We start from the raw sequence: 14,374 nt of genomic DNA on the forward strand, positions 1-14,374 counted from the left end.
AGAGAGAGAGAGAGAGAGAGAGAGAGAGAGAGAGAGAGAGAGAGAGAGAGAGAGAGAAAAACACACGTTTTGGCCTCAATTATCTACATGCTCCATGTGGAGGTCAGATAGGCCTGGGGCCTTATAAGTACAGATTTTTAATAAAAAAATAATGGATGATCTATCTAATTTCAGGATTAAAGTAGAAGAAATTCTTATCCCCGTTTGGGTTAATAAAACTGAAAGAGCACCATTCATTACTGAGCACAAACTAAACTCACACCAGGTCTTGCACAAGCCAGTTTTAAGGGCCCCACATCCCAATCGCATCATGGGGCATTTATAGACTTAGGTTTGTTTCACTACAGATAGGAGCTGCTTATGTGGTTAGGACTAAAATTCAACAGATTAAAAAATCTCGCTCTCTCACTCTGACTCCAAGAAACAGTGGTAGCCATTTAACATGAATCCCTTCACATCCATGCTGTGAAAACAACCCAGCAGCGGACCATGTAAATGTCTGAACCCCTCTCTAGATCGGCCCTAATGATTGAATGTTAACTTCCAATACAAGACAAAAAGAAAGTGACAAAAAATAGGCCTGGTCTCATTTGCTTTGTATCTGCCAACCCCTTTCCCGTAGATTCATCCTAATTTCATTTAATCCTGCAATATAAAGGCATAGTTCCTTTTTAGAGTATGATTTCTGTGCTTTTCTTGTAGCTTAGCTGGATTTGATTTACTTAGGAGAGAATGTCCCTTGAGTAAACATTATATGGTTTTAAAAATCACAGAAGCATTATTTGAAACAAAGGTCAGATTGGACAGTAAATGTAAGCTTAAGGTTTTAATTACATTTTGTGTCATAACGTAACTTCTTGGCCAAGGATTCAAAACACTCTACAGTTGTGCCCCAACTTGCCTTTCCAGTGTTTTCTTGCCCTTATTAGTATGGGAGAAATTGTGTGGGCTTTGGGGTCAGTTAGATCATTCATTCACAAACATTCACTGGACAATTATTATGGACAAATTACAGTCATAGGTACTAGGGATACAAAAATGAATATGATTAAGGATAATTAATTAATGCTGATCCATTCCTTTGAGAAGATCACCGCCCAATAAAGAGAAACACACACAAAAGCAATTATAACACAGTGTATGTGAAGTAACAGAAGCATGCTTAATATACAGAAAAATGACTGGACATATCCCCAAGGTACTTCACATTCAAAGTCTCTCCAAACTCATTTTCTCCTAGTGTTCCTTATCTCCATGACTTATTATCATCCCTGCAGGAACACGGGGACCATCCTTAATGCCTCCTTCTCCCTCATCTACCGTATCTAGTCCTAACGTTAATGATTTAATATCCAGTATCACAACACTAAACTAACAAGCGTAGCATCAGCCACTCAGCTAACCTTCAAACTCATAGTAACCAGGACGAGTTCCTTCAAAAAAAAGGCCTGATCCTATATTCTCTGTCTCATTGTAAGGGCTTTCCATTCCTCTTGGAATAAAGAAAACCATCCTTAACATGGGTCACGAGGTTCTCCGGAGTCTAGTCCCTCCTTCTCTCTCCTGTCGCATCCTGCGCCTCACTCCCCGACCCACGCCCTCGCTGAACCTGGTCTTTACTCAGTCCCTGCATATATCCTGATGGGGTTCAGGACACATTATCTCAAATACGCACCTTGCCATACTAAATATATATATATATATATTTTATTATTATTAGTGTCAGGCGTACAAAACAATGTAATAGTTACACATTTCACCCCTCACAAAGTGAGAAACCCCTCCCCCAATCTATTGCCCCTCTGACGTCATATACATCTATTACAATTCCATTGACTCTATTCTATTCCCTATGCTATTTTAAGCTGAAGGAGTCTGAGAAAACAGCAGAAAGGTCTCTCTGACCTTCCCCCACTCTCCTCCCTTGAAGCAATCATGCGATCCTCATGACGAGGTACCTTCTCTACACCCAGAGGAAAGGAACATCCTTCAGTTGAAGATGGAAGACCACCAAGAAGAATCCCAATGAACACACCTTGCTTGTTTCCCCACAGTTTGCGACGCTTAGCTCGTCCTCTTTCCCTATCATCTCTCTCCATGTCTTTCCACCCTTCATCAAAACTAGCATGAAAACACCCAGGTTTATCCATTTCTTTGGGCCTTCATTTCCTTATGAAGGTCCCCATGTCACATAAAACGTACATGAAATCAATCTGGGTGATTTTGTCCTGTCAATCTGTCTTTGTCAATTTAATTGTCAGACCCATTCAGAAACCCTAAGAGTATCAAGGAAAACATTTTCCTCCCCTGACACCCCCAGTTCCCTCCTAACGTAAGGTTTTTGTTCACATGGTTACCTCTGCCTACAATTCATTCTTCTTACCTGGTTAATTCATCTTTTACATTTCAGCTTAAGCATACTTGCCTTCTGAAAGTCTCCCCTGTACTCTCTGATGAGGTCAAATTCTCCTACTCTGGGCTAAGTCTTGTGTCCTTTCTTCTTCATAGTATTTATCACAGTTGTAATTTTACATTTGTTTGTGGGAATATTTGATGAATGTCCAACTCTGCCATTCGACTGTCAGCATCAGAAGGGCAGGTGCCATACATACATGTGCTCATCACATCCAGCGCTTAACGCAATGCCTACAAGGGACAGATATTCAATAAAATCCGTGGAATAAATGAAACATAACAAGAGTCATGAACTCTGCCGGGAGAAGCACTGGGATAATGTCACAGAAGAGGTGTCCGCTGTGTTGGGTCTTGAAGAATATATAATCGTTCATTAGGCAGAAGGAACATACAAGCAGAGACACAAAGAAATGAAACGCTGTGACATAGCTCAGTACCACTGACGCTGGGGGTGTGATCTGTTTGGGGGCGGGGAATATAAAGTGTCACAAATGGGACCAGAGAGACTCAGGGACTGAACCACAGAGAGCCTTTTGTGCTCTGACAGCCATTTGGACTTTTGCCATAGGAACTCACTGAAGGGTTATAAAAAGGGAGTAAAATGATCATCAGATTTGCATTTTAGAAAAATCACTCTCATGGTAGTGTCAAGGATGTCCTTGATAGGTTGAAACTGCAGGCAGGGTGACCAGTGAGGAGGCCACCCTCCAACACTACATGAGGGACGATGGAGGCACACACCGCGGCAGTGTTGGGGGGTTAAATGGAGTGGGCTGTCTCAAAAGATGCTGAAGAGATGAAAATGATGGGCAATGGAGAGTAAGGTAAAAGAAAAAAGTCTCTGGACATCTGTGGGGGGAGTGGTCATGAACTCAGGTAAGGACTAGAAGCTAAGAAGTCAGTGTGGGTAGGTGGCCGAATGCGTTCCGAAACCCACTGAGGTTTCATATCTGGAAGCATTTGTTTGTACCAGAATGATGGCTGTCCTGCAAAGTCCCCCTCCTCTCTCAGGTGACCACATAACCACCTGTGTGTGACCACACTGTCCGGCCTTCCTATGTCCATATGACTAAGTCCTTGGCAATGGAATAGGACCCCAAGTAAGCAACCTCTGTGTCATTGGCTTAAAGGGAAATTGCTGGTCCTGGGTTTCTTCTCAGACAGCCAAAAGTTGGGTTAGCTTTCACTGTGCACTTGAGACCACACCTTAGGGGAAGGCAAGTAAACCAGACGGAAGGAACCAAGGGTCAGGGACGCACACCAGCCAGGCCTGGCGCTTCCCTCAGACCACTTACTCCAGAGAAACAACAACAAACTAAAACTTGACTTATGTAACCCATTGTAGGTTGGAGTCTGATTTAAAAGAGTTTCTTTTATGCCCTGAATAATACAGACTTTCAAGTAGGGAGATCCGGTTGGCAAGTGTGCACACCAGTCTAAACCTCCAAAAAGAGGTCTGGACAGACAATGAAGAATCGATACCTTTCAGCCTACAGATAGTCGTTAAAGCTAGGGGAATACAGTGTTAAAAAGAATCACTCTGAAGACAGACCTGGATTTGGACCCTGGCCTCACTCCTTCGTTATGTGATTTTGAAGACGTCATGTCTATGAGCCTGTGTTATATAAGCCTCGGATGCTCTCCGTGTTAATGAAGGTACCTCTGGCTGCTACAAAGATCCATTCCCACATCTCGGTAGCTTAACACAAATCTGTTTCTCGTTCCGGGGAGGTCCAGCTGCATGCTGAGCGGGACAGACTTTTCCCTGCAAGGCCCATGGTGGAAAGCACACACACACCTCCTAACTAGCTTAGCCTGGAAGTTACATGCACTTTTCACAGTAGAGAATAATTGTTTGGCCCCAACTAGATGCCAAGGGGCCTGGGAAGTGTGGTATCCCCTTGGCAGTCACTTCCTAGCAAAGACATTATGGTTTATGGAAATGGTTCACAAATCATGATGAACAGCGGCCTCCAACGTAATCTCCCTTGCTTGTTGCAAGGATAAACAGCAAAAATGGATGGGTGGTACACCTAACAGTACATCACATCTAAAGAGCCCTCGATAACGTTAGGTCCTACCTACTTCCCTGTTGGTTCCCCCAGTTCCTCCACCCTAAATATATTTCTACTGGGTCCTAAACAGACCTCAAGTTTTCCCAGCTTTGTGTCTTCATTCACATTCTTGCTTTCATATACAAAGCCCCAAGCCTATTTCTTCTCCTTTCTCTTCACCAACTCCACCTCTACCCATTTTTTGTTTTTTAAAATTGGGGAATTGGGGGAGGGGAACAGCCAAGTTGTTGTTCTTCAATCTTAGCTGCGGAGGGCGCCAGTCGCCATCTGGCTGCCCAACAGCAGCTCGTGGCCTCTAGATTCAAGGTGCTGTGTTCAGTCTTAGTTGAAGGTGGGCGTAGCCACCGTCCCTTGCAGGAGTCAAACCAGCAGCCTTCTTGTTAAGAGCGCACACTCAATCCCCTGAGCCATCCGGGTGGCAGCTCAGCTCAAGGTGCCGAGTTCAGTCTTAGTTGTGGGGGGGGGCGTAGCCCACCATCGAACAGGCTGTCTTGTTAAGAGCATGTGCTCTCACCAGCTGAGCCATCCTGCCACCTGTTGGCAGCTCAGTAGCAGTTCAGCTCAGGCACAGAGTCACTGTCCCATGTGGGAATCGAACTGGTGGCCCTGTGGCTCAGAGCTCATGCTCTTAAGCTAACTCTTAATCAACTGAGCCACTCAGCCGGCCCGCCTCTACCCATTTTTAAAGACCAATCTCACAGCAGTCTCCTGGATTCAGCCTTGTCTAATTCCTCCTGTCCAGGTTAAATTCTTTGAACCCACCTCCCCCCCCAACACACACACACACACACACACACAGTGCTTATCACCTGTGCAGTTAGCGCTTATCAGGTGTTTGTTTGTGTTATAGCAATATACCAGGATGTACCTGCACTTTCTGTCCACCTCCAAGCCCAAGTTGTAAGCTCCCTGAAGAAGCAACTGCAGTTAACGCCTCTTGTTCAAAGTGACTAGAGTCAATTGATTTTAGGTTTTGAACTGAATAGACCAACACGTAGAGATTTGAGATCGCCTCACGAACAACGCAGAGGTGAACATGCATTCATTCAGGTGACTCTGGAAAGTGGAGGACAGGGCAGTTTGTCTCAAGTATTTATATATCCAGGGGGTGGCTACCTGAATTATTGGCATACGACCACATTTCTTTACGTTACTTTGTATACCCACGAGGAAGCATGGGTGGTAAGACCTGCTTGTGCATAAAGCAGGTACTTGAAGAACAATAAGCAACATATCTTTAAATATTATGATAACTAAGAAAAACAAACCGTTCTGAAGAGGCTTCCTGAAGAACTCTCCACGTACACGGATCGAGGTGGTGATGTGGCAGTTCTCTGGGAACTTTGATAAATGTCAACAACCAAACTATTTAAATCTATCCATCAGGTGAACAAGCCACTCTCAGTTATCTGAGCCGTTGCCAAGTCACTTTGTTCCATTTAGATATAGGTACTGCCTGAAGAAAAGACGAAGAACAAAGAAAAGGCCTGGGACCGGCTGGAACTTAGATAACCCACTGAAAATGCCTGCATTTCCCTTTTCCCAACAACTTTCCTGAGAAACACAGGCCATGCATAGACGGGAGGTATTTGTCAGCAAATGACCTGGGTGTCCTTCAGGTAATATGCACCCCTCCATGTAGGGAGGCCGGCATGGGGACCCCCATCAGTGCTACTCTTCCCACACCAAACGTCCAAGATGGCCTCAGAATGCTGGGAGCATCCTGACAAATTCTTCTGCCTTCACCACTTCCCCAGCTGAGAGACAAGAGACACATCCAAGGGTCCACTCCATGTTCAAATTCACACCCCGTCCAGCCCCTGAAGACAGCCCGATGCTGATCTCTATCACTGGACACTAGACCTTTGGCGAAAGCCTGCCCATCACGTATCTCTGCGCTGACCAAGGTATCAGAGCAGAAGTACCCGGTGGGACTCCATTTGCATAATATGCCCTGTATCTATACCAGTGCCAGAGGGTTGGGCCTTACAGGGGACTGAGGATTTCACTGGAATGTGTAAAACAGTGTGACCCAAAAGGTGTTCCACAGGGCTCTAAGCTAGGAGTTGTTCTTTCTATGAAGGATGCTGAGATAAGTCCGGAAATAATTATAATCAAACAAACAATGATCTTCTCTCAGATATTCACAGCACCTGTTAGGTAAGTAGAAGTCTCTGAAATCTACTTGTATCTGAAGAAACCCGCTGAATTCACTATTTCCCAGGCCTTTCCTTTCCAACAAGGAAGCTTTTGGGTCCAAGCCCCATTGACATCTTTTCCTGAGTCGACTGGGTTCCATGGGGTCAGTATCCGTGCTGCTTTCTTGCTTAACATCGTACTTGACACTTCAATACATATTTGAGGAATCAACACATATCCACGGAAGCAGGGTCCCACTGAACATGCTTTATAAGGCTATGTGATAAAAACATCACGGTTCCACAGAATACTTCAAGCAAGGACAACCTCCCGCAGTGGGAAGATCCCTTTGAATCTCTTACCGTATTTGCCGGCGTATAAGACGATTTTTTGGCCCTGAAAAATATGCCTCCAAGTGGGGGGTCGTCTTATACGCCAGGTACACTTCAGATAGACTGCCCATAATGCTTGCCCCGTGCCATAGTGGCCTCCCGATGCCCGCCCACTTCATTCCACATACCGTTCAGGCATCAGCAGCGCTGCTGGGTGTATGCTCGGCTGTTATGCGATTTTGCTGTTATGTGATTTTACCACACTCGCAAAATCACACACAGCCGACCATACACCCAGTATGATAGCGCAAAATCGCGAATCACGATTTATGTATATGTTTGATTACATACAGCCTTGTGACAGTTTTCCTGCATGTCATAAGCATTTGAATATAAATATAAATGTTGAAATCAAATCTGATATTGTTTTACCTTTTATTTGGTGTGTGGAAGGTGTGCGGAAGAGGGGGTAGTCTTATACAGCGAGTATATAACAAACTCTGTATTTTGAGTGGAAATGTTAGGGGGTCGTCTTATACGCCCAGTCGTCTTATACGCCGGCAAATACGGTATTTAAATCCCAATTTGTGAGGTCCACTATTAGTAATACACTGACATTTATTGCTGGTAGTCATAAATTTTCTCCTTTCCCCTCAAACTATCTTAGTGCCAAATTAAACTAACCAAATATTTCCAGATTTGTAGTATTAAGACCAGCAATGCTTAAGATTTACTGTGCATAAAAATCTACTGAGGCAGCTTAAAACTGCTGAGGGTTGGGCATTCAGTATTTCTAGTGCAGGGCCCAGAAGTCTACATTTTACACAACTATCCCAGGTCATTCTGACATAGGTGTTTGGTGGGACACGCTCTCAGAAGACCCTGTTGGAGAGGAGCCCTCAGCGTGGTATCAGAGGCTTGGTTTCTGCCCAGATCTGCACCCTCACTACTTGCATAATCATGGGCAGCAACCTCTGAACCTCGCTTTCCTCTCTGTGGGATTCCTAATACATCTCTTAACCTACCTAGCTAGCTACCTACCTATCTAGCTACCTAGCCATGCACCTCATAGCTCTGGATAAAGAGAAAACATTTATAAAATTGTGCCCTGAATCCTAGCAGGTGCTCAATACACATTGTGCAATGAATCAATAAGTTCATAGTGATTTTAACATTTTCTAGTATGAAACAAACTACGTCCCAGCAAGTGTTCCATCCAGAAAGGGTCTCTGCTGATTATTTAAAGCCACCAAACAGGGCTGGGCCAATTCTGCGTGCTCATCCATGTCACTCAGCCTGGCGAACTGTTCCACAGAACATTTGGCTCATACTCACGGACATAGTATTTAGCCAGATCACCGCCAGGGCCGAGGTATGTGACATTGGCCAAACACATAGCACATCAAAATGTTTCCTCCGCTTGGTACCAGACTTTCAAAAAATGGCCTCTTCACTCTAGAGTAAGCGCTTTGAGGAAACGCTTTGATTGCCGTCTATATATTTACAAGAGGAAGGTTCTTGCTTATCAAGCATCTTCATTAATAATAATTCACCATTGTTCAAAAACTAGAATGCAACAGAAATACATGTAATGACAGTATGGTACTCAGTGTATTTACTTCTTGCTCCATTCAGAAGACTCCTGTGGAGCCTGGAGCCTCAGTAACTGCTATGAACACTGTTCAATCATACTGCACAGATCCTTTGAAAACACGAGAGATAGAGCGGACTGTTTCCCAACTTTGAGGCATGTTTTGAAGCCCGCCTTTTGGAACAGATCTGCTATGGCTTATAATTCATTTTTTATGCATTAAAAAAAACCCAAGAAACTCTATGACTGAAAGACTTCTGCCTAAAAGACTAATTATGAAAGATTTCCAATTAGTGACATTTTTTACTGTATTGCCTATATATTAATTTATATTCATGTTTCCTGTTGGTTTTTCTTGCCCTCTTGGCTTTGAACTTTTAAAATTGAAGTGCTTGGGGTAGCCAGTTAGCTCAGGTGGTTAGAGTGCAGGCTTATAACACCAAGGTTGCCGGTTCGATTCCCACATGGGCCAAGGAGCTGCACCCTCCACAACTAGATGGAAGACAACAACTTGACTTGGAGGCTGATGGGTCCTGGAAAAACACATTGCTCCTCAATAAAAATAAAAATAAATTCTTAAAAACAAAAACCAAAAAACTGAAGACTTGCTCCATAACTCAAGCATTCTGTGACTACCCGCCCAGTTTCATTGGCTCATGGATCTGTGGTTCCTGAGAGCAGCAAGAGAACTTTGCAGAACTAAACTCATGTCAGCATGTTTCTTTTCTGCGTTTATCGTCGCCTTCCTGCTGAATGTTTTGGTTGTGGTCTGTTTTCCTTGCCTGTGCCTCAGGCTGGCAGTAGTACATGCGATTGATTACAGGGCTCATGCTGGTAAACAAGTAAATGAATCAAGCCAATTTTGGTGACGCCTCCAAAAGATGGCAGTAACAGCCAGGCTGTCGCTGAGTATGGCCATGAGAGAAAGCTCTAACGCAGCCCCAGCGTTCCTAGACCTTCCATGACTCGTGAGAAGTCTGGTCCATAATAGGTACTCAATAAATATGTACGGAATCAGTTAATACAGAGGCTGCGAGGTTCATCTGAAAGCTCTATAGATTTTTAAACCTAAGCAGCGTAAAGTGGGAGTAAGAACATGGGCTCTGGAGCCAGACTGCCTGGTTCAAAATCAACCTCCGCCATTTATCATCGGCTGTATGATCGTGGGCAAGTTATATAAAAACTCTGTGCTTCAGTTTCCTTACCTGTAAAATGGGGGGACATAATAGCACCTATCTCAGACGATTGTTGGAGAACTTAATTTTTTAATATTATTAAATCTTACAGCAATTCCTGGTGCATTGTACGCGCTACATAAACAAAGAAACACACACTGAAACTTTGAAATGCCTGATGAGTTTCACATGTGCCATTCCATGTTTTTTCCCACCATAACTGGGAGGTGAAGATGAGGAGACTGAGGTTCCCTCAGGACCCTTCTGGCCTGTTTGGACCGACAGCCATGCATGGATGTGGCTCCTGCAAGAACTCTGCGTGTGGACGCTTAGAAAATGTCCTGTGGTTTGCCCAACAGCACGCTCCATAAAATGACACATGCAGGGACTTGGTCCAAGACTTCGGACGGACAGAATCAAATGTGTCTAAATCGGTGTTCACCAGGAGCCTGCTTACTCCATAACTAACTAACTAAATAAAATGAGGATCTGGTTCAAACCACTGTTTGGTTATTTTTAATTCATAAATAAACTGCCCAAAAGCAGCTCGTTTGAGAGAATAGGAAAAGCCCTTACATTCAATACTGTGTGTTTATAGTCTTACTTTAATTAATTTTTTTATTTTTAACATGTTTGGCAATAATTTAGTTTCTTTACGGTCTGACTCCAAGATCTTTCTCCCAGTCACTTAACAAGTACATCACCTGATGGCACAGGCCTGTGTGTGTGGCTGTGTCTCAGGACCTACTAAGTAAGGAACACCCTGTCAACCTCTGCTTTGATTTTCCTGGTTGTTGTTGGTTTAAGGAAGGTCCTTAATGTTATTTAAACATAGGAGACTATTTGAAATTTCTTGGTAGATGAATTTGATAGTGATAATTAAAAAAAACAAAACAACAAACCTAGTGTCAACTTGAGATAAAAGATCTCATTCATTGGAGCGGACATGTTATCTGAATAATTCAGAACTTCTTCGAAGAAAAAGGTCAATATAGCCACAGCTGTTTCCTTTTCATGAAGAACAGTGGAAGCTTTCCATGCTCCCTGATAACCTGCACTTGATAAAGTTGTTGTCTGGGCATGACAGAAGAGTCTTGTCTTTTTTTAGATTTTGGAGGTTTAATTTTGGGAGTTGAGTTGTGTTGAATCTAGAAAGTGAAAAATCACCCAGAGCACGGGAGATAATATAAATACTTGCAAATCAGGTATCTGACGAGGGTCTACTATTCAGACCATATAAAGAACTCTTACAATGCAACTGTGAAAAGACCAAATAGACCAGTTTTGAAATGGGCAAAGATGGAAGACTGTGAGTAGACATTTCTCCCAAGAAGACATCCAAATGGCCAAGAAGGACATGGGAAGATGCTGAACATCATTAGTCAATAGGAACGTACAACTCAAAACCACAATGAGATGCCATGTACACCCACTAGATATGGCTATAAGAAGAAAGTGGAAAGTAAAATACATGCTGGCGAAGAGGTGGTATTTATGGTAGGACTGTAAAACGGTGCAGCCACTGTCAAAAGCAGTATGGATTCCTCAACAAGTTAAATATAGAGTTAAGATATGACCCAGCAACTCTACATATATATATATATATATATATATATATATATCCAACAGATCTGAAAAAAATATGCTCAAACAAAACCTTGTACACAGATGTTCATAGCAGCATTATTCATAATTGCCAAAAAGTAGAAACAATCCAAATACTGACCTATGGAAAAGTGTAAACAAAATGTGGTAAGTCCATAAAATCAAATAGTCTTCACACATGAAGGGAAATGAAGTACAGAACCCTGCTGCAACGTGGATGGACCTTGACAATATGAAAGAAGCCAGGCACAAAAGGCCACATGTGACATGATCTCAGTAATAAAATACCCAGGACAGGCAAACCCATAGAGACAGAGGGAAAAGTGGTGGTTGCTAGAGTTTGAGAAGAGAATGGGGAGTGACTGCCTCATGGGTACAAGGTTTCCTTTTGGGGTGACACAAACGTTCTGGATGAAAAATAGTGGTGATGGTTGCACATCATTGTGAATGTAGTAAAAAGTCATTACATTGTAGGGTTTCAAATGACTTGAATATCAAACTTTATGGTATCTAAATTTTTACATCATTAAAAAAAAAAAAGTACTGGCTTGAAATCCAAGTAGGAAAAGCAAGAAGCTGCTTCTTCCCCGTGCAAAGTAATTTCAAACAACGTATCACTAAATGATATTAAGGAGTGAGATACTCCACCTAGGAGATCAGTGACTGGCTGACGAGCTGTCCTTATTGCCTTTATTTCACTGTGTCATTTAATATTAGTCTCCTTTGCCCTTGAATGGCATTTTTGGTCTGTCAGTTTCCCATAGACACTTCAACTTTTCTGACTTTATATCTCCACTTCCAAAGGTTTCCTGTCACTCGGTTAGCCAATTTGGCCATCACTGATTAATGAATATATGTGGGAACTTTCTCTCTTCTAAATTACATTAAAATGCTTCATTAGAAATAATGGAGTATTGATGATTCATATGAGAATATATATATATATATATATATATATATATATATATATAAAATGATTTCTCATAAATCAGTAATTTGAATACTTCTTTAATTTATATGAGATAAATTTATAGAAAACAATGACATATCTGATAGAAAAAAATAAAGAACACTGGAGAAAAACTAATTATCCAATAAGCACCCCCAAAAAGGAAGACAGACTTTCTCCTGAAAATAAACGGCTTTTTGTGGGGGGGTTATGTTTTGTTTTGTTTTGTTAGCATTACAATGTTAACAATAAAAGAGAGATTATTTAAATCGTTCAGTAGAATATACTCTGTGCTCCAAACTTCATTTTTCTGAGCTGCAAACTTTCCTGTCAACTAGGTTATCCAAGGAGAAATGTTAAAAACATTTAAAAGTTGGCAAAATTTTTCATTTGAATATATACTTAATAAGTAGTTGATGGCAGATTCAATTGGAACAGAGGAGACAATTGTCAAGAAACATGACAAAGTTACATGGAAAGTTCTGAAAGTAAATCTAATTGTCAATGAATTTCAAAAATACGATTTCCTGAAATTATGTTCCATACATATGCTATGATTTCTTTTTAATCTCAAAGAAAATTTCTACGTAAAAAAAAAAAATCATGCTTATCTTTTATGACATGTCGATTTAAATGTTAATATGAACGGGCTTATTCCAAACAAGCAAAAAGGACAAAAAAGAAAGAGGAAGTGTTTGAATAATTCAGGTTTTTAACATACGTCCCTTGCTTTTATCCCAGGTATGTGTCTCCTTTAGGTGAACGCAAAGGTGGTTTTAGCCAGAACTACCTGGAGAATTGCAGTGGGAATAATCCTCTCTCAGAGAAGCTAAACCTACCTGGATCATGCACTGTTATTGTAAGGAAATTTGAGAAATACAGAAACTGAAAGCAATCTGTTGAAGGTGAACAAGAACTTGAGGAAACTAAAGGCTTAGGCAGGATTTTATGTCAAAACCAGGTGAGACACAAGAGTGCACAGGGGACCCTGCAGGTAGCCTATGTACCCAACAGCCAAATTTGAAAACGCTCAGCCAGCATCTACATCTGAACACGTGGTGAAAATAGTCACATAGGCTGAGAATTCTGTTTCTTCACATAAAGGAGAGTGCAGGGTGAAGTTACTGTGCTGAGATATAGGAGGAAAGCATTGCCTCATACAAATGCCTTGTCACATAGTCAGTTCTTCTCTGGGTTCTCCTTAATCCCCTCCCTCCATTCGCCTCCAGGCCTCAGCTCTCTACCCACATATGTGTACACTGAATGATCACATGAAATACTGGAAGGAGGCTGTCCTCTGCTCCTCGAAGCTCTCACTTCTTACTAAGAAAAGGTTCTATAAGGGAGAAAAGGGAGATTAGGAATCACCCCACAGCTGGAGCCCTGGGGTCACGGACCCACGACTGTGGGGACATACAGAGGAATTGCTCCAGCTTTTCGGGAAAGTGACACTTTCTTTCATCCACCCACACACACCCAGCAATATTTTTCCCCCAAAGGTCTAGCTAAGGAAAGGGAGAGGGGCAACTGGAGTTGGCTCTCAGGCCATTTTAGTCCCCAGATGACCAGGGAATGGCTCATATAGACAACTCTTTGGGTCTGGGACAGTTCAAGCTGCTCATCCTACCCCCGGGGACACAGCACCTCATGGCACCATGAAAAACATGGCTGTCTACCAGGTGTTCCTGCTCTGATCAATCATATAGGGTGACCATGGTTTATAACCACACTCTGAGGCCACCTAGGAAGAACAAGGCCCACACGCAGGTGACACAGGTGGCCGCCTCTGCCCAGCCCTCCTGCATCATTCCCTCACATTGCCTCTTCTCGGGGCTAAGAGCTCTCAACCTGAAGACTCTGTCAGAGGACAACCCCTTGTCCTGTAGCTTTCCAGAGTTCTTTGAAAACAGGAGATGTCTTGGAGAGTGGAATTTCTTCTTCCATTCACTAGCTCATCTGGAAACACAGGCCTCTCCTCTCTCTGCCCTCACCTCCTTCCACACACAGGCCATTTATTCTCTAGGTTCATCTAGGTGGTGGAATGTCATCATACTCACACGGAGGGAGAGAGCGTGGGGTCCTCCTGTCTAGGT

The 14,374-nt window shown here is 42.7% G+C and overlaps 1 protein-coding gene and 1 long non-coding RNA gene across 5 annotated transcripts in view; one reads left to right on the forward strand and one right to left on the reverse strand.

Moving 5' to 3' along the window:
• Positions 1 to 1,880, forward strand: part of LOC109381199 (uncharacterized) — a 24,461-nt gene extending 22,581 nt beyond the window's left edge. Inside the window, exon 4 of the long non-coding RNA XR_002123660.1 lies at positions 1,866 to 1,880. This is a non-coding gene — a long non-coding RNA (uncharacterized LOC109381199). The remainder of the gene's footprint in view (positions 1 to 1,865) is intronic.
• ESRRG (estrogen related receptor gamma) overlaps positions 1 to 14,374 on the reverse strand; it is a 581,699-nt gene that overhangs the window by 562,664 nt on the left and 4,661 nt on the right. Inside the window, exon 1 of one of the 4 annotated variants that reach the window (XM_019639651.1) lies at positions 5,759 to 5,774. The exons of the other annotated variants lie outside the window; for them this stretch is intronic. The gene's annotated coding sequence lies outside the window, so the exon portion shown is untranslated. Of the gene's footprint in view, positions 1 to 5,758; positions 5,775 to 14,374 lie in introns of those variants that run through there. 4 annotated transcript variants of the gene reach the window in all.

This window comes from Hipposideros armiger, unplaced genomic scaffold (genome assembly GCF_001890085.2).
Source record: "Hipposideros armiger isolate ML-2016 unplaced genomic scaffold, ASM189008v1 scaffold_45, whole genome shotgun sequence".
Taxonomy (NCBI): domain Eukaryota; kingdom Metazoa; phylum Chordata; class Mammalia; order Chiroptera; family Hipposideridae; genus Hipposideros; species Hipposideros armiger.